The sequence below is a fragment of the Myodes glareolus genome, chromosome 13, assembly GCF_982192425.1.
Source record: "Myodes glareolus chromosome 13, mMyoGla1.1, whole genome shotgun sequence".
Classification (NCBI taxonomy): domain Eukaryota; kingdom Metazoa; phylum Chordata; class Mammalia; order Rodentia; family Cricetidae; genus Myodes; species Myodes glareolus.
In genome coordinates, this window is record NC_142038.1 from 41,069,740 (window position 1) to 41,092,533 (window position 22,794).

At 43.2% G+C, this 22,794-nt stretch overlaps 1 pseudogene; it reads left to right on the forward strand.

The window, feature by feature from the left end:
• The first annotated feature begins 685 nt into the window (after window positions 1-685).
• Window positions 686-1,623, forward strand: LOC125390564 (vesicle-associated membrane protein-associated protein A pseudogene; annotated as a pseudogene).
• Window positions 1,624-22,794: the final 21,171 nt, after the last annotated feature.

The following is a 22,794-nucleotide window of genomic DNA, read 5'->3' on the forward strand; positions in this document are numbered from 1 at the left end:
CATTACTGAGAAAAGTCCGGGCAGGAACCCCAGCAGGTGTCATTGGAGGAATAACCCCACCCCACCCCCCAGCCCCAAGCATCTTACACAGCCCAGGCTCATAGGCCTAGGGATTGGTCTTCTCACATCATCCACCACTGGTGACAGTCTCTCACAGATGTGAACATAGGCCCTTCAGTTTAGGCTCTTCCCAGGTGACTCTAAGTTATGTCAAGTTGGTGACAAACACTAACCAATACAAAAGACTAGGGTGGAGGTGCCCGTGCAGTAGAATTTACGTATTGCCACTAAATCATATATCTAAAAATGTCAAGAATTGTTAATTTTTTTAATGCAGTGTGTATTTTTCAACATTTTTCTAATGTTCAGGAAAAAAGTTTTTTTAAAAGGGCATTATCAACACTGTGTAGGGTCAGGGAGGGTTAGTAGAATTCAGATGTGCTTCTCATACCCCATATTTAATACACATGGATCCTCTCCTTCCCCTAAGAAATGTCGACACAGTTCTCTCCATGTTTGGAGAGAACTCAATAACCCATGTTTCTCTCCGAGGCATTATTTTACAAATCTCATATTATCACACATTCCACCCCTTAGCCGTGTAAAATCCAGGGACGGGAGAACGCCCAGGATGGGAACGCGCGTGGTCACGGCAGTTGTGACGCAGAGACCTGGGAACGCGAACCGCCGCCGGCTCCGGGGCCCATGGCGTCCACCTCCCGTGCCACCGCAAAACCCTTGCAGGTCCTGGTCCTCGACCCGCCCAAGGTCCTCAGGTTCAAAGGTCCCTTCACCACCGTCGTCACCACGCATCTTAAACTGCACAACCCGTCAGCGAGGAAAGTGTGCTTCAAGATGAAGAGCACCAACCCTCGCTGCTACTGCGTGCGTCCCAACAGCGGCGTCGTCGAGCCGGGCTCCACAGTGACTGTCGCCACCATGCTGCAGCCCTTCCGCTATGACCCCAGCCGGGAGGTTAAGCACAAGTTCATGGTGCAGACAATGTTTGCTCCCCCGGACCCTTCGGATATGGAGAACTTGTGGAAGAAGGCGAAACCCAGTGAAATCATGGGTTCGAAACTGAGGTGTGTGTTTGAAATGCCAAAAGAGATTGGAAAAGGGGACGAAAGCTTGAGACTCAGAAAGCCAGCGCACCTCGACGATCCCAGGCTCGCCTCCTCCACGTCCTTGAAGAAGAGTCGCACCACGCCTATTCCTGTTCTTCTGCTTGTGATTGGAGCAGTTTTCATTGGCTTCTTTCTGGGGAAATTTATCATGTAGAGTGAGGCACAACGCTGTCCCCCCCCCACCCCAATTTAGATCAGAAACAACAACAACATCAACAACGCATCTTTTTACCCACCATCACATGGGAAGTATGATTCGTGGTGACCAACTTTGTGTATGTGTGTGTATAGTGTCACAAAGGCTTCACCTCTAATGATCTCTTATGGTTGGAGGATGCAATAAAAAAAACACAACAAACAAACAAAAAAAAAACTGTTGGGCTGCTGGACACTATGTATATTATCAGATCATCGCAAGTCAGTCACCCATTCCGTGCGCAGTGAAATGCACCAACAATTGTTCTTTTGCTTTTAATAAGAGTTCAAGAATGGTTCAGTCTCGGAAAGGTTTATTTTGCGAGTTCATTTGGTTGTTAACCTCCTGTTTTACCTCTTCATATACTGTTTATTGGGATTTGCCAACCTGCTCTTTCTGGAAGTACCGAGAGGTGTTCAGTGGGGGGAAATGCTATTCTTATTACACATGCTAATATGGCAAAAAATACTCCTATTTTTTCTGAGATAATTGTTGGCTGAGTTTTTCATCTTTACAAATCTGCCCCGTGGTATTTAACATTTTTTTTATTGTTTTTATTGAGCTATACATTTTCCCCATTCTCCTTGTTTCCTCCCTTCTTCCCTTCCACCCTCTCCCTGCCCCCCCCCCCAGTTTACTCAGGAGATGTTGTTTTTTTCTTCTTCCTAAGTGGATCCATGTATGTTTCTCTTAGGGTCCTCTTTGTTGTCTAGGTTCTCTGGGGTTGTAGACTGTAGTCTGGTTATCTTTTGCTTTATGTCTAATATTCACTTATGAGTATATACTATGTTTGTCTTTCTGGGTCTGGGCTACCTCACTCAGAATGTTTTTTTTTCTAGTTCTGTCCATTTCTTTGTGAATTTCAAGCTGTCATTTTTTTTTTTTTTCTGTGTAGTATACCATTGTGTAAATGTATCACATTTTCCTTATCCATTCTTTGGTTGAGGGGCATTTAGGTTGTTTCCAGGTTCTGGCTATTACAAATAATGCTATGAACATAGTTGAGCATGTGTCCTTGTGGTATGATTGGGAATCCTTTGGGTATATGCCCAAAAATGGTATTGCTGGATATTAAGGTTGATTGATTCCTAATTTTCTGAGAAATCACCATGCTCATTTCCAAAGCGACTCTACTTCCACCAGCAATGAAGGAGTGTTCCCCTTACTCCACATCCTCTCCAACATAGCCTGTCATCAGTGTTTTTGATCTTGGCCATTTTGACAGGTGTGAGATGGTATCTCATAGTTGTTTTGATTTGAATTTCTCTGATTGCTAAGAAAGTTGAATATTTCCCTAAGTGTCTTTGGCTATTTGAGATTCTTCTATTGAGAATTCTCTGCTTAGATCTGTATCCCATTTTTAAAAATAGATTATTTGGTATTTTGGTGTCCAGTTTCTTGAGTTCTTAGTATATTTTGGAGGTATGTCCTCTGTCAGATGTGGGCTTGGTGAAGACCTTTTCCCATTTTGTAGTCTGCCATTTTGTCTTGTTGGTCATGTCCTTTGCTTTACAGAAGCTTTTCAGGTTCAGGAGGTCCCATTTATTAATTGTTTCTCTCAGTGTCTGTGCTGCTGGGATTATATTTAGGAAGTGGTCTCCTGTGGCAATGCATTTGAGGCTACTTCCCACTTTCTCTTCTATGAGGTTCAGTGTGGTTGGTTTTATGTTGCGGTCTTTGATCCATTTGAACTTGAGTTTTGTGCATGGCAATAGGTATGGATCTATTTGCATTTTTCTACGTGTTGTCATCCAGTTATGCCAGAACTATTTACTAAATATGCTTTCTTTTTTCCATCTTATAATTTTAATTTCTTTGTGAAAAATCAGGGGTTCATAAGTGTATGAATTGATATTTGGGTCTTTGATTTGGTTCCATTGATCCTACTGTCTGTTTTTATGCCAACAACAAACTTTTTCTGGCAACTTGAGGTGTCTGTTGTGTCATGGGGAGGTTAGAGGAAAAGTACACTCTGTGGGAGTTTGAAATTTATATTGTATGAGTTTCTCTTGCAATGAAGCTCTACCACCTACTTTACTATTTGTAACTAAAATGCCATTTATTGAGGAGAGGAGTTGATAAACCTTCAAGCTATTGTGGTAGTTTGAACAACTGTAATTGATTTGCTTTCCAGAAATATAAAATAATTCTTCGAGAAGTGCTGTATGGCATTGAGTCACGTATGTACTATGCAGTTGTCTTGGATTTAAGTTATTCCATTCTTTGTCATTTCTTATTCCACTGTCTTCTCAAGCCAGACTTATTTGTCTGGATTTTGAAGTACCCTTTAGCCAGCCTAATACTTTTATTACTTTGTAACATATTTCATAATCACAGTTAAAAATAGGGTGTGTTTTTTTCCTGTCTAACTTTACATTTCAAATGAGCTTCCATTATGGAAATTTAAAATTACTGAGCAATCCCTGGGAATTTCCTTTGTGAAAAAGAACTTTTTCTTTGCAAATCTAACTGTTAATCACGTAAAATACTGTCCAGGATAAAGGCTCACTCTGGGTTCTGATATTTTCTTACACTTGGCCTTATGTCTTCAGCTATCTTATTCATACTGAAGAAAATTTTGGGACCTCAGAAGATAGATCACATTTTAAACCGAGGCTAGCCTAATACTTGTGAATTTTTATTCTTGAATTTAGGTGTTAGTTTTGTAGAAGATGTGTTACACCAGAGGGAAATTGGCTCTTGGGTTTCAATGTGGTACAACGAATTGTGCCAGGCTAGGTCTGTCAGCACGCCTTATGTAAGAGTGAAATGATCCCAAGTATTATGGTTGTCTTTTCATTTTAAATGTGTTTGACTTGGTCAGATTGTATGTGTTGTGGCTGTTCTCGATGGTATCTTTAGAACCTCTTGCTTGTGTGCAGAAATTCCCAAACACTACGTGCCACTGCGGGCGCTGCTAGTATTGGCTGTGTGCCGGCTGCTACTGTAACCTCCCTCCTGATATCTGGAAAAGCATGATTAAAACGGTCTACAGTTTCCAACCCACAGTACCGATCTACACTACCACTTACAGCTCGGTAAATAGTCAACAGTCCTAGTGATAAGTATCAAGTGTGGTATTTTGTGTCTTTTAACGAAATACTTAAAATTTCAAAGACATAGAAAAAGCCCCTAGAATTCATTTTACTTAGCCCCTTTATTTTATAGCTGGGGAATCTGAGTTCCTATGAAAATAGAAGAGACTTCTCTGTGTTTTCACAGGTAGGGAGAGACAGAACTGAAAACAGAAATCTTATTCCTGGAATCCTATCTGCTCTAGTAATTAGTAGAAAAAAAATTTTGATTTGTTAAATGACTGAAGTAATGACCAGTGCTATTTTCTAGGTAAGACTTAATTTTTTTTTCTGGGCATGGTACTGCTTTACTGAAATCCCAACACATGGAAGATAGAAGGAGGAGGTCATCCTCAGCTACAGAGTGAGTTTGAGATCAGCCTGGGTTGCTCTAGACCTTGGGGAGGGGGAGACACAAAGAGGGAAGAGGAGAGAGAGGGGGAGAGAGAATGATTGAGGGGTTATATAGCCCAAGACTATACCAGGTTGATGTGCATATTTTAATGTTTAAGCTAGCTATATTTCTCATATTGATAATTATCAAGTGCCATTAAAATACATTAAGTTTTAAGGTAGACTTTTTGTTTTGTTTTGTTTTGTTATTTTGAGACAGAGTTTCTTTGTGTAGCCTTAGTTGTCCTGGAACTAGCTCTTATAGATCAAACTGGCCTTAAACTCACAGAGATCCATGTGCGTCTGTCTCCCAAGTGCTGGGATTAAAAGTTTACGCCACCATCACCCAGCTAAGTTAGACATTTTATAAAATATAATATGAAAAAATAAGACATTGTAGTTGGTTGTTTTTTCCCCCTTCTTTGACTCTTTGGGGGCTCTCCACCCAGCTCCCAAATAATCACATGGAGTCTTATTTTTTCTTTTGAATGCCTGACCTTAGTTTGGCTTGTTTCTAGCCTATTTTTCTTAATTTAAATTATCATGCCTACCTCTTGTCTCTGGTTTATTTTTCTCTAATTCTGTATAACTTTCTTACTTTGTAGTTGGCTGTGTGGTTGGGTGGCTAGCCCCAGGCATCCTCCTCTCTGCCCTTTCTCACTTCTCAATCTTTTCTCCTTTTTCTCTTTCTGTTTATTCTCTCTCCCTGGCAGCCCCACCTATCCCTCTCCTGCCTAGCTATTGGTCATTCAGCTCTTTATTAGACCAATCAGGTGTTTTAGACAGGCAAAGTAACACAGCTTCACAGGGTTAAACAAATGCAACATAGAAGAAGCAACACAGCTTTGCATTATCAAGCAGATAGTCCACAACATAAACAAATGTGACGCATCTTAAATTAATATTCCACAACATAGCTTCTGACCATCCCACGTGTGTCAGTTTGAGTTCCTAGTTCTCTGCATATCTGCTGTTTTCAATCAGATTGGGAAAGCTCAACATAGGGAGAAGTATCTAAGAGTTTAGAGGTGGGAGTACTTTTGCTCCCCATAATGAGTGACCTTCCCCATTCCCCCTCTGCCTTGGTTGTCAGAAGCACTGGGCTAATTTGGGAGACAACCACGGTGACTGTAGCTCAGGACTGGTAATTCATTGCTCTCCAGTTTACGTCTTGATTCCATCGTCTTTATTAGAATAGGGCTCCCACAATCCTAACTTACCTCAGGGAAGCCTTTTATATACTATTCTATACAATAGAGCCCGAATCACAGTTTTCCTCTAAGAAATGAGTGGTGTTTTTCTGAATACTCTTCAGGCCAACTGCTGAGATCTCAGCAAGGATACAAGCTTAGATTTGGGGACTGGATTTTAAGACTGACATTGAGCAACCAAGGAGCAGGTGGCACAGGCATAAAAGATGTCGAAATGCCCAGAAATGGTTTACATAGGGTCCAAGGAAGAGGAGAGGTTTAGCTTGGACAGCAGAACAGGTGGATGTCTTTAAATATTTAAACTTCTGTCATATGACCTCGTAAGAGCTCTTGTTTGCATGTTTCTAGTGCCTAGACTAAGGCCAATCCGAAGAAGCTTTAGAATAGCAGACTACACGACCGCATATCAGGTTATGAGAAGTGGCTTCCCTGGAAGCAGAGCCATCCATCACCCACACGCCTCATCTAAGAAGACGTGTTTATGTTGGAGCACCGTAGGAGGAATCCTGAATTAAAGAGAACATTAACCCCACAGATTTGCCTCTTGAACAATAAGAAACCGAAGTAATCTCAGAAATTATTATTGGAGTTTAGGAACCTGCGGTCCAGAGAGGAGTTTGATTTCTCTGGTTCCCACTGATTTTTGCAGCGTGGGCAATGGAGCCCACATTTCTCATCCACGTTCAGCCGTTCACTTTACACCGCAGGCAGTTCTCCCCCTTAATAGTGCGGTTCAGCTTCTTTGATGTTAATCCTCCCCCAAGGGCTTCAGTTGAGTTAATGGGAAAAGGAAGAAAACTGCTGAGCTTTGAATGGTTCACTCCCTGTCAGCTGTTTACAGGAAACAAACACCAGTTAGACCCTTCCTTCCCACCAATCAAATGAACCCCTTTCCTTACAGAAAGAGGTGCATCTTTCACAGACCGTCAGTGAAGGGTTAATCCGTTCTCTACCTAAACTCTGACGTCATCTGATAGCCATCTCGGCTGAATATTGGTCCATAAGTTAGAAATTCACTTCTGCTTTGAGTCAGATGGAATGGAAAAAGGATTGAAAATGGTAGTAGAGCCATTCAGGAGAGGAAAAAAAAAATCCTTTAGACTTGCTGAGAGCAGTTGACTGTATTTGGCTCGAAAGAGTGGGAGGATTCTGTGTTGACTGTGGGCTTTGAGACCCTTGGGAGCCTGTTCTACACGTGGCCTAAGGCTGACTTTACTGACACATCCTTCCTGGGTGCCAGCTAAACAGATTGACCATTGTAGGGCCATTTGTAAGACTTGGCCATTGTAGGGCCATTTGTAAGACAGGAGTGCCTCCATTACTGTCCCTCCGAATCCTCCAGGAGTTCTTTAGGGGCCATGAACAAGAGTGTCAGGACTTAAAAGGTCTAACACTTAGGATGGGAAAGTTGCTCAGGAGTAGAGAGCACTTGCTTAAGACCCCAGGGGTGTGATCCCTATGTAAAAACAAGATTCGTATGGTATCCAGTAAGTTTTGTTAAGAAGCCTAGATAGTAATAAAATTGCTATTATAGTGGAGGAAAATTATTTTCACTGTTTTTAAAAAGTAAGAGTTTCTCCTCTGAAATTCTTTTTCTCTTTTTCAAAAAAAATATCTAATTTTTATATATAAAATATAAAGTACTGTGTTTCATTATGGCACTTTCTTTAAAAAATATTTGTAAAGCTAGCACTTCCAAGTCAACCAATCAACAATAAGGTTTCATTGATCATAAGATTATAATGCTATCTCTTATTGCTTCCTTTTCTTCTCCCTTCTTCTTTGTCAGGTTTTCTTCCTTCAGCCAACCCTTATCTCATGACTTCTTTTTTTGATTCTGTTCTCTCTGATCCTATCCTGTTATCATTGCTGCTGCAGGAATGTGAAGATGTAATTTAACAATATGGGCACAGGCAATGGTAAGATATACCAGCAGTGACGGCCTTTTTTGTTTCGCACTTCCATAAAAAAGGCATTATACTGCTGGTGGAAGTGCAAGCTGGTACAGCCCCTTTGGATATGAGTATGGTGATTACTCAGAAAATTAGAAAACAACCTACCTCAAGACCCAGCAATACCACTTTGGGGTATATATCCTAAGGATGCTCAATCGTACCACAAGGACGTGTGCTCAACTATGTTCATAGCAGCATTGCTTGTCATAGCCAGAACCTGGAAACAACCTAAATGTCCCTCAACCAATGAATGGATAAGGAAAATGTGGTACATTTACATAATGGAGTACTACACAGCAGATAAAAACAATATCTTGCAATTTGCAGGCAAATGGATGGATCTAGAAAACATCATATTAAGTGAGGTAACCCAGACCCAGAAAGACAAATATCATACGAACTCACTCATAAGTGGCTTTTAGACATAAAACAAAAATACCAGCCTACAAATCACAATCCCAGAGAACTTAGACAACAATGAGGATTCTAAGAGAGACATACATGGATCTAATCTACATGGGAAGTAGAAAAAGACAAGATCTCCTGAGTAAATTGGGAGCATGGGGGCCATGGGAGAGGGTTGAAGGGGAAGGGAGAGAAAGGGAGGGGAGCAGAGGAAAATACATAGCTCAATAAAATCAATTAAAAATTTTTTTAAAAAAGGCTTTATAGCTGGGCAGTGGTGGTACACACTGTTAATCCCAGCACTTGGGAGGCAGAGGCAGGCAGCTCTCTGAATTCGAGGGCAACCTGGTCTACAGAGTGCGTTCCAGGATGGTCAGGGCTACATAGAGAAGCCCTGTCTTGAAAAACAAAACAACAACAAAGAAGCAAAAATCACCAGCAGTAAAAAAAGCTTTATAGAGAGACTCCAGCATGGTGGTGCAAACCCATAATCTCAGCACCCACGATGCTAAGAAAGGGTGTTGCTGTGCATTCAAGGCCAGTCTGTACTTCATAGTAGGTACCAAGCTAACCCTAGGTACAAAACCTGACCCCGCCACTTACCCTAATATTTTAGAACATCTGTGAGGGTCAAGGGACAGGCTAGACATTCCAGGGAAGGATGATAGATACACAAGTATGCCCCATGTCCTCCTGGTATCTCTGATGTAATGGTGGGGGGAGTGCCTAAGGCCTTGAGCATGAAAGAGAGTGGGGAGAGGGGGGAGTCCAGGTACATCCAGTGAGGACTGTGGAATTAGCCCCGGGGTTGGTGCTGGCCAGCAGTTCATTCGTTCAGTGTTTCTTCCACAGATGTTGGTGTGTGTGTCAGGTGCTGTGCTTGGAGCTGGGAGTCTGGCAGGGAAGGAAAAAAAATGGGTCCAGAGAGATGCACGGACTTTCAAATGATAAGCTTGTATCCTTATGTAAATAGCAACCTTTTTCCTTTTCTTTCAATTGTAAATAGATTTTTATAGGATATAATCTAATGATAGTTTCCTTTCCCCCAACTCCTCCCAGATCCTTCCCAACTCCTTGCCCACCAAGGAGTTTTCTCTCTCTCATTAGAAAACAGGCACCTAAGAATAAATAAATAATAAAAAAGAATAAAATAAAAGCAAACAAAACAGAATAGGACCAAACAAACAGAAAAACAGAACCAAAAAAAAAAGGGCACAAGAAACACATACAGATGTAGAAACACATATCATACAGGCAGAAATCTCGATAAAACACAGAAATGGAAATCATAGTATATAAGCAAAAGACCTATAAGGTTAATTTAAAAAAAAGCCTCAGACAAAGCCTTATGAGACAAAGATTCTCCAAAATGTCATTAAGTTGATTCTGTGTTGGCCATCTACTGCTAGTCACAGGCCTGCCCTTAGGTGTGGTTTCTATACCCAGTGAGACTCCACTGGAGGAAACTGCTTTTTCCTTTGGGAGTGGATATTAACTGGAGATAGCTTCTGAGTTAGAGATGGGGGTTTGTGTCTACTTCCGGTCTCAGTTTTGGGGTCCTATCTGGCTTAGACCTGCGCAGGCCCTGTACATGCTGCCAGTCTCTGAGGTCGTCTGGGCGTCAGTCCTGTTGTGTCTCAAAGGCCTTGTTCTCTTGGTGTCTCCCATCTTCCATCCCCACTGACTCTTAATAGCACACTTCTTAAAATGATCCAGGGCTCCAGAAGGTTCAGTAGCAGGAGGAGCTGATTTAAACTGGAAGGGGCCTGACCGAGCACTCTAAGGCCTTAGAGATAACAGGAGACAGTGTATGAGCCAAAGCAGTCTTTTCCCACAGTAAGAACAGCGTGAATCACAAAGTCTTGAGGCATTTTCTTGTTATTTCAAGAAACTCAAAGTAGTCCTTGTCCTGAGCTCAGCGGAAAAGAGAGAGATGATGGACTAGTTTCTTTTGCTAGACTGAGACACCCCCCCCCCACACACACACACCATGACAGATACGAGGTAGAAAGGAAAGCAAGGCTTATTTTGGCTCATGGCTCCAGAGAGATTTCAAAGACCCACAGTGAGGAAGGAGCCTGCTCTGTCTGTGGCATTAGGAGTGTGCGGCAACCACAGCGAGTTCCGGGCCAGACCGTGCTAGTGAAAGGGACCAGCCATGTCTCAGACCAAACCAACTAAACAAATGAAAAGCCCAAACTAAACCAAGCAAAACAAAATTGCCCTCTTGGCTGCCTTGGAAAGACTGCATTTGGTGATCAAGAGTGGGAGAGGATCAGATTAGTCTAAATCATCGTGGCTGCCATAGACTTTCGTTTGGTAATGGTACAAAGAATAATTTTAATGTATGTTGGGATTAAAGAACAAAATGACATTTTAGTTAGTATGATTTTTTTGTCCAGCTAAAATAAATTTTTGGTTCTTCCCACTTGAGCGTTGAAGACACCGTCATTTGCTTTTCAGGAACTTTCTCCCATTCACGTTCCATTGTTCACGTCAGTGTCAGCATCCACCCACTCAAGTGTCACTTGGCCTGCTCCTTACTCCACAGCGGCTGTTTTTCCGAGATCGGCTGAACCTTGCTGGGTTCTGTCCTCTTACGTCTTTCCTTCTCTTATCTGCTTCCCGTTGGGGTAGTCTGAAAGGAGGAAGTCACTAAGTACCTGTCAGAGGGAGAGGGAAAGTCTGTGGGGGGAAGGCAGCTTGAGTACGTGGCTGGGGGCCCAAACTTCACTGACTTCTTTTAATTTTGCCACAGCCTTTTCTCATTTTAGTCATCACTGATCAGAAAAGAAGCTGTTCTGAGGAAGTGCCTTTCACTTCCCACCCTCACGCCCCATTAGTAGGAATGGTGAACTCAAGGCCCCTTAAGTAGAAGTAACTGCCTCCCAGCCTGACTTTCAAAATGGCGACCGTGACAGCAGGAGAAGCCACTGAGCAATTCACCGCTGCTTAAGACTCTCCAAGGAAAGTTAAGACATACTGCAGGGGCACACCCTTGAAGGCACAACTACCTGAGGTCGTCCTGAACCTCATGTATTTGTTGGACTCCTTGTCTAAGCACTCTGTTCTTGAGAAAGAACAGGTAAAACTTCCTGGTAAAGAAGGCACATGTAAGAACTGACCTATCAGCGCCATTTTCTTTGTGGAGTTAGGGAAGAGAGTAACCGCTCAGATTTTTCCCTGTGGTTTTATGGGGCTGTAAGAAGGTCAGCTGTACTTTGTCCTCATGGGCTGTCACTCGAGCATTTCTTAAAGGAAAGATTTGTACACTTCTGATGTAAATGAAGGGATAATTAAAAAAAAATTGGGTCAGCATGCAATAGGAATTTGTAACCCCAACCTTCAGGACGCTTGGGAGTTTGAGGCAGGAGGATCACAAATTGGAGGGCAGCCTTGGTTACATAGTAAAAGCCTGACAGAAAGAAACAAAAACACCCCTAAAGTTACAACACGCCTTCAGTCATAGTGTTTGGGGTTCTTGTTACAAAGTTCCTAAAACTTTTGCCCTTCCCCGATGACTGGAATCATTGTTTCTATTTATAGTGAGTCCCTTTTAGTCAGGTTACTGTAAGTACAGTATGAGGCACCAGAGACTCACTCTTTATCTTAGCCTTACCAACACTGCAAACTCTACTTATGTCAAGGAAAGAGGAGCAGTGATGGGGTTCGCTGCCTGTCCTGTGGAAAGCACAGGACCGGATGTCCAGGCATCCTCACAGCTCGTCTCTATGACCATCCTGGGAGGCTGGCTGAGAGTGGACATAACACCTGTGTGCATCCTGGTTTGGAAAGGTTGCTCAACAAATTTTCTGTTGTTACTGCATGACCAGGATGAATGGTATCTTGCATTCTCCGTCTTCATTATCTGTCACACAGGGCCTTGAACTCAACAGCAATCAATGCTCTGACTGGGATTAACTGTTTAAGGTGGGATTCTTGGACATGGTGTTTGGACAAAGAGTTTCATGACCAGAAAACTCTGGCGCGTCCTAGGATCAGAGTTAAGCAGGGTTTTGACCAAATCTGCAACTGACCTGGAAGTGGGGTGTGCGATTAGAGCTGTACGATGAAGTCTTTAGGGGCCTGGCATTACTTCTAATCACACCAAAATGGAGACAGGGCAGTGGGCATGCAGGGTGTTGGTCTGTAGCTGTGATAAAGCTTGCATAGGAAAACGGAAGTGATAAAATCCAGGCAGTCACAGATCCCTGTCAGTGCACCCTGCAAAGTGCTGTCCACTGTGCTGACGTTTGCCATTTTCCATAAGAAATATGCTAGAAAAAAGGCACATTCATCAAACTTGGATCTCTGCCCAGGAGTTTCGCCTCTGTACCCCAACCCCTGGTGTCTGCTTCCCTGTGGACCTCAGGGCCCAAGGACTCCTTCTCTATAGGATTGCTATCTCGAAACAGGCAGTTCCATGGTGGTTCCCCTTCTAGACAGAAAAACAAAACAAAACAAAACAAAAAAACAAGAAATAAACTCATCCTGCCTCACAATTAGAGAAGCAAAATTCCCCTAGTAACTTCCTCTCATTTTAACACGAGCCCTAGGTAGCACTCTTTAGGGGTAGTGGGCAGTTCTGAACCAACCCATCAGCTTCAGACATTCCCATCTCTCCCCCAGCTGCTCCCTTGCTCTTGAAGGCTTCCCTCTACTTCCAGTCACTTTATGGCCCTTGTCCTCTGCCTCTGCCTCCCTTTCTCCTCTACAGCTGGTTCCTGGGTCCACCTGAGATTCCTCTGAGACAGGCCAGTGGTTAAGTGGACTTCTGTACAATTTTTACCTTTTTTTTTTAAAGAAATATATTTATTTATTTATTTATTTATTTATTTATTTATTTATTATGTATACAATATTCTGTGTGTGCCTGCAGGCCAGAAGAGAGCACCAGACCTCATTACAGATGGTTGTGAGCCACCATGTGGTTGCTGGGAATTGAACTCAGGACCTTTGGAAGAGCAGCCAGTGCTCTTAACTGCTGAGCCATCTCTCTAGCCCCAATTTTTACCTTTTTAAAAATAATCAGGCACCTACTATCTGCTCCATCAAGCTGACTGCAGTCTATTTTCTTTTCATAAGAATTGGTGACGTATGTTTTCCTTGATCCCAAGCATTCTCATTTTTTTCTATCACTATATTCATCCTTTCCCCCTATTTTCCAGACAGGTTTTCCCCATGAAGCCCAGGCTGACCTCGAACACATAATCCTCCTGCCTCAGTCTCCTGAGCACACCACCATGCTTTGTCCCATTTCTATTTTCACAGGCTGGATTAGTGAGAACTCTTCCCCTTTTACAGATGTAGACTCCAGTTGATGTGGCAAATGATGCCATATTGAATGCCTCCTGTGTATGCTTACCAAGCCACATGCTTCTGGGGGAGTCCCGCCCACTCACAGCCCACAGCTTCCTTAGAGGGGCCTGTGGTGTGAACAGCACCCTTGCAAATAAGGAAACAGAAACTCAGAGAAAGCATTTACTTGGGTAGAACAAGCAGGTAGTGACTGCCACCAGCGGTAGTGCCGCTCCACACATCAGAGGGGATTTAACATGATGGCGTCACAGGCCGACCTTGGCTGCATCCGTGTGAGCATTCTGAGGTCCAGAGAGGTGAAGGGAGCAATGTAGAAAGAAGGGAAGCTAGAATTAGAACTTAGGTCTGCATTTTCTGACTTGGCCTCATTTAGTAAATGAAACGCTCCTTATAGCTCCAACCACAAGGGGAAAGTAGGAGTGTCTCACACCCTTAGGGTAGCTGTATGCCACCCTGGCTGCCACAGCAGCTAGTAAATTTGGCACAAACTGAGTGCCCACTTGTCTAGAAAACTTAGCTACTTATTCATAGCCCATAGGGTCCTCGAGCAGCCCAGATATAACTGGAAATACCTTGTGCAACACTTGGCTGCGATGTGGGGAAACACTCAGACAAGCAGCATTGGCAGCTGTAGCTTAAACACAGACAGAAGAAGTGGATGGGGGTTTGCAGGGAGCCCATGGTGAGCAGAACCCAGCAATGCTGCACACTTGAGACTTGTTACAACTCTCCTCCACACCATCCTGATTTGGCTTGGTGGCCTTTGAGTAGGAATAGGACTGCAAAGGCCCCTGTCCTCCCTGATCCCATTTGCATGGCTTCCATGCAAACAGCACAAGCTTGCCTAGTAGGGAGCGACATTTGGGTTCAGCTCTTAGGCAACCAAGCCTGAACCTTCTGAGCCAGGCATGGAGGATCAAAAGCAGCACTCCCAAAGTGGAGGCAGGAGGATCAAGAGTTTAAGGTCATCCTTGGCTACATGGAAAATTTGAGGCCAGCCTGAGTTCCTAACTTGACTTCCCTGGAGTGATTGACTGTAACTTGAAAACATAAGCCAAACGACGCCCCTTCTCCTCTAAGTTGCTTGTGGATATTTTACCACGGCAACAGAAATAAAACTAGAATGATTTGCTAAAATTGATCCTCCCTTAATATGTGGTGCTGCTGCTGAGGATGCAACTGTCAGTTGTCCTAAGGACAATATATCCAAATGGCAGGTGACAAAGGGTGTCTGAGGTGAAGATGGACTTTAGCATCACATGAATTCCCAATCAATGGAGGACAGGAAGTGACTGGGAGGGACAATATTAATCCTATGTATCCCAATACAACCTGGATTGAACTGCTATAGTCCCGCACCTGCTATCATATAAAAATGAATGAGTTGACAGGTGGATGTACTAATACTACTTTCAGCCCATTGTGGTCTGACTACTGTTGGATTCTGTGGAGCTGGTTCTGTTCCTTGATACTGGGGATGAGTGTTCCCCGAAAAGAATGGATACTCTTATTGCCAGTCTCATAGATTCCTACACAAGAAAACAATGAAGTTTATCCAGACTGGGGCTGTCTGGAGTGTGAAAGGGGAGATACGCGTGTTTACTAATAATACACTGGCACACAAAGTGTGCACCAGGACAGTGGCCTCTCTTGGAGCACCCAGAAGTGAGGGAAAGGAAAATACTGCCTCCTTGGGCACCGAGGCAAGAGACTCCTGGACCACTCACCATGGTGGCACTTTGGTCATAGGAGAGGGGAAGGATGTGAGGGACCACGAGACTGGGGCTGGCTTGAATATTTGCTAAAAGCAACTCCTTGAATTCCACTTCTGACCTTCCATCTCTGACTCTTCGTCTACAGATTCCGAAAATACAGTAAAACTGGACATTTGTCATGGGTGAACAGTGAAGGGAAGGGTTGAGCTGGCCGTTGAAGAGTCCAAGCCACTTCCCTCCCGGAAGTCTGCAGGACAGCAGTAACACAGAAGGAACTGGAAGATGAAGCAGAGATCAAGGGCAGGGAGCACCCTATCACAAGCAACATGTGGGAAGCGCTGGCTTTGGTACCTCCTTGCCGCCCAAAGGCAGCTCTGCTCTTTCCTAAGTGGGCTAGACAGGGCAATTCCTTGCAACCCACAGGAGAGCATGCATCTCGGCTGCTCATTTCCTTTGGGTTCTCTATTGGGGAGATAACAGATGTCTGTGGGAAGGGTCTGAGTTCCAAGCTCCACTTGCTCTCAACAGCAAATACCTCCAGAATGGCTTCCCTACAGAACTCTGAACTGTAGTTGCTGGCGCCCTCTCTCCTTCCGTCTGCTAATAGCAGCTGGAAGCTGTCACTTCCCAGGGTTCTACACAGTGACTGGTAAGAAGCAGGGACCCAAAATGTCTTGCAAAAGAGATGGTGAGACAGTCAGTAAAGAGGTCCATGCTTATAGTCCCATCATGAGGGAGGTGAAACCAGGAGGATCAGTGGTCCAAGGCCAACCTGAGCTATATAGCTGAGACCTTGTGTCAAAATAGAAATAGATAAAGGATATAGAGAGATGTGAGTGAGCCTGAAGGGGGATCAGACCCAGATTCTACCATACTCCCCAAAGTCTCAAACACCCATGGACTTTGCCAAGATGGTACAAAAACTCCATCCCCACCTTTACTAATTGCTTTCTCTCTTTTTTTTCAGGTTTTTAAAATGGTGTTTATGAGTACTCATGTTCTTGTGGCTCCACATGTGATTGCAGGTTCTCATGCCTGTGTGTGTACATGTTCATGTGTAGTCAGAGAGCAGTCTTGTGTCCTGGGTGTTGTTCCGCAGAAGACACATTTCCTTCCCTTTTAAAGACAAGGTCTCTCATTGGCCTGAAGCTTACCGATTAGACTGTTATAAATACCCTTCTCCGGGGCTTCATAAAAACTTCTTTCACATTTATCGATTTGGTTTATTGATTCGTCAATCGATCAATTGATTGATCGTGTTGGGAGTGTGTCAGTGAGTGTAGAAGTCAGAGGACAACGTGCGTGAGTCAGCCCTTTCTTTCACCTGTCTTCTGGGTCACCATGCTTGGCAACAAGCAACTTTAACCGCTAAACCATCTCGACAAGGCAACAAGCATCCTTATCCACTAAGCCATTTCAAAACGGCTGGCTATTATTTTTTAAATTGAGAATAAAGTTGACTTTCTGCAACATCTTCAAAATTAATCTCTTTCTCTAGCTTAAAGTTTCTCTTTTCCTTGCAAGTCAAAGCGTGAATTTCTCTACATGTACTCCACTAGGGGTTCACTGGATTCCTGAATTTGTAGGTGGAGATGGTGGCACACATCTATAATTCTAGCACTTGGAAGTTGAGGCAGGGAGATATAGCAAGTTCAAGGCAAACATGGATTATGTAGGAAGACTCTGTTTAAAAAACATGTAGAGAAAACAGCACTTTTCTTCATTTATTGCTCAGAAGACCATATTCCTCTCTACCTCCCTCCTGTGACTAATTGGATGCATATGTCTGCAAGAGGTAACATTATGCTAAGTGTTGACAAACGGGCTTGTGAAGCAGACAACTGTTTTTAGTAATTAAAGCTTTGAATATAGGTTGCTACCTATATCTTCTTGTTTTGTTTTGTTTCTTGAACTATATGGAAAAACTGAATTACTACAATAGAAGGAGTATGGGTAGAATGGGCTTTGTGATTAAAGAATATTATCTCTTATCCTTCTGGAAAAGTTCTATCAATTCATACTCTATGCTTTTTTTCTGTGTTCTATTTTCTTTCTTTCTTTCTTTCTTTCTTTCTTTCTTTCTTTCTTTCTTGTCTGTTGTGGAATATTAATTTAAGATGTGTTACATTCATTTATGCTGTGAGATATTTGTTTAATGATGCAAAGACATGTTTCATTTGTTTGATTAAATAAAATTAACCTGCGGTGAGGAGGTTGAGTCAGCCACTAGCTGATAGCTGTCAGGAAGTGGTAGGGAAGAACCATGTGTAATGTGGGTTCTTAAGTGGGGGCTGAACAGAAGGATGCCCTGTTTTTTGGGGAGACACAAGCTAAGAGAAAAGGCTACCGACTTGCTTGCTATTCAGCTTCACTGAGTGAGCAGAATTTCACCTCAACCTTTGAATCCTGAGTTCTATAGAGGGATAAAGATCTAGGAAAAGTTTCCTTTAGCAGCTGTGATAGAGCTGGTACCTGAGGGAACAGAATTTCCACCTGGCCAGTACAGCTGAATTCTTACTGGTAGCTGAGGAGTTGCAATTGCCAGACTAGGACAGCAGTTGCTTAAGGGCCAGCTGCTGAATTTGATGAAAAAACAACAGGAGTCTTTCTGAATATCATCCCCTGATTTATATTACAGTCTGTTGTATAAATTTTAGCTACATCTGATATATCAATTCAAAAAACATTTTTTTTTTTGCAGTGCTGGGGAATAAACCCCAAGACCTTGAGAACGCTAGGCAAGTCCTCTACCACTTTGCACGTCTGCTACTTATAAATTTCTTAACTGTGACTACTGCATGTTGTAGTTTAGAATTCCCATCCTGTTCCTGTTCAAATCTGTTTGTGTATAGATCAGAGGTTCTAAAATTGTGGGCCTTGACCCCTTTGGGGCCTGAATGACCCTTTCACAGGACTCACATCTCAGATATTTACATTACGATTCATAACAGTAGCAAAATTGCAGTTATGAAGCAGCAATGGAAATAATTCCATGGTGCGTATCAGCACAACACGAGGCACTGTGTTAAAGGGCCGCAGTGTTGGGAAGGTTGGGACCACTGCTCTCGTTCCTGCCTGCTGAGAAATGTTCAGGCTTTTCATTTTGTCTTTGAACACAGAAAATATTGGGTCTGAATTCTGTACCAAACATTTTCACTATCTGAATTTTTTTCTCCACAGGGTCTCACTATGTAGCCCAGGCTGCCCTGAAACAGTTGCTCAGTACTGGGATTACAGGCACAGGACACCACACCTGACACAATCTCAAGTTGTGTGGACTTGTTTCTTTTGTCTTGGTGTCAGCACAGGGACCTTTTTCTGCTTGAGTTTTTTTTTTTTTTCAGAAATAATCTAAATTTTGACTAAAAACATATGCCTGCACAGAGCATTTGAATTTGCTCCAACAAACAAAGTTTCTCATTGGGAGTCCCTGAATTGTTCACCTCAGGACACTGTTGTTTTCAATTCGCTTTCCCTCGCAGTGGTAGTTCCTAGGCCTGCCTTTCACTGAGTTCACCTAGGAAGCTCCATCTACTGATGTCCCTGCCCTGCTCCTAGTGACTGTGATTGGACTGGTCCTCAGTGTGGCCTGGCTTTGGGAGTTTTAGAGTTCTCCAAGCGCTCTAGCACACAGACAGGCTTTAAACCTTCTGTTCAAGAGCAAAGTCCTTTGGTGCCTGAACTTTCTGAGTCATATTGATGAATGAGGTTCCCCCTTGTAGGTCCCTGCGTCTGTACAGTGAAGTCACCAAGCACCAGAGCTCAGAATACAGCGGCTTTTCCTTATCAGGGCAAGCCTATCTTCTTGCCTGCTATGGGATAATCTTTTTGTACACTGTGAAGACGTGTTTTTGCCAAGGCACATTCTGATTGGTGTAATAAAGAGCCAATACTAGGCAGGAAGAGGTTAGGCGGGACTTCCGGGCAGAGTGGAAAAGAAGAGATGAAATAGGCTCCACGGTGAGTTGCAGGCCAGACACAGAGGAAGCAGGACAAGCAGGAGGAGAGGTAAAAGGCCTGAGCCACGCAGCAGCATATTGATGAATAGAAACGGGTTTATTAAAATTATAAGAGCTAGTTAGAAACAAGCTAAGACTGAGTTCTCATATTCAGTAAGAAGTCTCTGTGTCATGATTTGGGGTTTGGTGATTTAAAAAAAAGCCTGTCACACTTGCCCCTCATAAGGCCCAAGGTTTTGGGGTGAATAGACCTTACTTCACCCATTTCCCTGCAGACATTTCACTGCTTTCAGACTTCCCCTTCCTAACCCAACCCCAGCCAATACCATTCTGGTTGGATGGGACCTTCTTAGATTTCTCCTCTTTGCTAATTTTCAGAGCAACTTCTTTTGTGCTAGGGTCTAGATTTATTCAACTCTCTCCTCCACCTTTACTGAGTTTCTTATTTTGATTGAATTTTCCTTTCCAGAAGAAACTATTATTTCTTGCTATTTAATTTACCTGTGTACATAGCCTCTGTGTTTGGACCTAAGACTGGCCTCATCACGTACGAGACACGAAAGTCTTCTTCTAGCCTGCATTATTGGTCCCTTCTGGGTGCCTCCCAGTTTCTGGCATTCATCTTTCCCCTCAGTCACCTGGGGAACCTTGGCCCTCTGATCATGTTTAAGGGCGAGTCTTTAGAAGATGGTTCAGGACCTTGAGTGTGTGGCTAGAACCTGTTGGTCTGTGGATTCCATGTGAGTGGTGGCTGAACTGGGTCATGGATACAAAAAACATGAGGCTGGAAGCCTTTTTCTTTAGAGTCATTTAGTTTGTCAGGAAAATAATCTTCTGCCAGGTATACTGGCACATGCCTTTAATCCCAGCACATGGGAGGCCGAAGCAAGAGTTTCTCTGTGAGTTCAAGGCCATCTTAGTCTACGTAGCAAGCTGGGGTTACACAATAAGAAGACCATGTTTCAAACAAGTCAAGACAACACAAACAAAACCTCTGGCATTCTTTATTTCCTGTTAGCACACAGAAGCCAACTTAAGGAAACTGATCACTGTGTGGGTTATTTTGTTGTTGTTCACGTGACACAGCCAGGGTGTTCTGGGAAGCATGTGACCTGAGTTGAGAAAATGCCTCTATCAGATTGGCCTGGATGCAAGGCTATCTCTATCTATCTATCTATCTATCTATCTATCTATCTATCTATCTATCTATCCATCCATCCATCCATCCATCCATCCATCCATCCATCCATCTATCTATCTATCTATCTATCTATCTGTCTATCTCCGTATATCTCAAGCCGAGCTGAACACCAGTAAGCAAGCTCCCCAAGCCTCTGTTTCAGTTCCTGCCCCCAGGTTCCTGCCTGAGTTCCTTTCCTAACTTCCCTTAGTGACAGATTGTAATCAGGATATGTAAGCGAAATAAAACCTTTCCTTCCCCAAGATGCTTTTGGTCCTGGTGTTTCACTGCAGCAAAAGAGAGCAGACTAGGAAGATCATGTGGTTCAGCAGTTTTCTTTGACAGACTTCATGTACCATCCCTGGGCTGCCACCACCTGAGTAACCCTGACTCTGAACTGTTTCCCACCAAACTGTCAGGATAGTGATTCTTTAATCTCTAGTCTAACCGCACATCCTGCATCCGCGAGCCTCCAGCCGCACACAGTTTGCTCCTCCCCGTGACCCATCCTTACTTTGGACTCCAATCTGGAGGAGCTCAGGATTCCTCAGTGCTTTAGCTGGTTATTTTTCTTCCACAGTGATTCTCTGTATGACCCAGCTCACAATCTCCTGTGCCCTGCCAATCGCTCACCTTTCCTCCTTCCAGTCCTGTCTTCCAAATTTGTGTTGAATTTTTCTGTCAACCTGTCTTCTTTATTCGTTCTGTCTTTTGTGAGTCTCTAATTTCTTTTTGCTGTATAATTTATTTTCTTTAAAACGGAGCCTTTGGTAAGAAAAGAGACAAAATCTGCTGCCTTAAAATGCACCCACTCTCACTCTTGACTTGTCCAACACAAACAGTTCTTTTGTGGTTTTGTTAGATTGCTTTAGATTTGTGGATTAATTTAAGAGTTGTCAACTCAGTGGTTACTGTGTGTTCTGATTCAAGGGCATGGGAAATCTCTTCATTTCTTCTGATGACTGTGGCCTTCTTTGAGTTTTTACCATTTCTTCATGTTAGACTTGTCACGAAAATATTCCTTTGCTGATAAGTCGAAGAGACATAATTTGAATGGAAATGTGTGAGCTTGAAGAATGATCTAAGGGTTAACCGAGATCACAATGAGAAAGGACAGAGAGAAAAGTATGATGGAGGAATAAGAATCTGGATGATTTGGAAACTCCACTGCTCTTATGGCAAGGGGCGCAGAAGGACAGCAGAGAAAGAACCACAGGGGAATCCTATCTATTATTGTTGTTATTATTTTATTGTGCTTTTAGTTTCCTAACATTTCAGAATAAGGAAAACCACATATATCCCCCTCACACATATACCTTAATTCACCTTATATCAAAATTCCAGAAAATGCTAAAAGATTCAAGACAGAAACTTACATTAATAACCTCTCCTGACCCTTATTGTAGACACATTAAAATTAGCGACAATATAACCAGCAAGTGAGAGAGGTGGACCCTGTTCCTTAGAAGAGTCTTCACCTGTCATAGGGCCCACGGAACCTTGCCATCATTGGATTCCCACGTGTGTTGTACTGGCTGCCATTAAGGGACCTCCAGTTAGCAGCAGGTGACATGGCTATCTTCCCAGCTGGTTTAATGTTTTCAGACTTCCCTGGCCTCCATTTTAGAGAAGTCCTGTCTCCCCTCACTCTTCTGAAACCTCTGAAGGTCGCTCTGGTGCAGAAGGGGAGGTGTGAAGAGTGTGAACTTGAGATCTCATCACAATGGGATGGCGGAGAAGGGCGAACCTTTTGCCTTTGAGCTTACTTGAACCCCAGTCTCATATTTCGTTACTTTTTCTCCAAAAGAAACAAAAAAAGAGAAATGGTACCATGTCAAGACCTGGAAATTTCTAAGTGCTCTGTCTACGAGTGGCCCTGTTAGAGTATGAGGCAAATCAGATAGCGGTATAGCGGTATAAGATGTGCTTCCCTGTGTTGGTGCCAAATATGCTTCATTTGCTTTAGAGGAAGCCCTCAGAACCGCCCGGTGGGGAGCGGATACATTAACAATGGCGGTCTGGTTCCAGGAATGAGGGTGCATGCCTGTACTCCAAGCATTTGGGAGGTAACTATGGAAAGGTCAGGGGTTCACATGTCTGTCTCATCCACGTACTGAGCTTGAGGCCAACTTCAGCAACATTAGACCCCTCCTCAAAAAACCAACTGAAACTTCAAAAAAGAAAACCTTCAATTTTTAAAAAATTCTCTCTCTCTCTCTCTCTCTCTCTCTCTCTCTCTCTCTCTGTGTGTGTGTGTGTG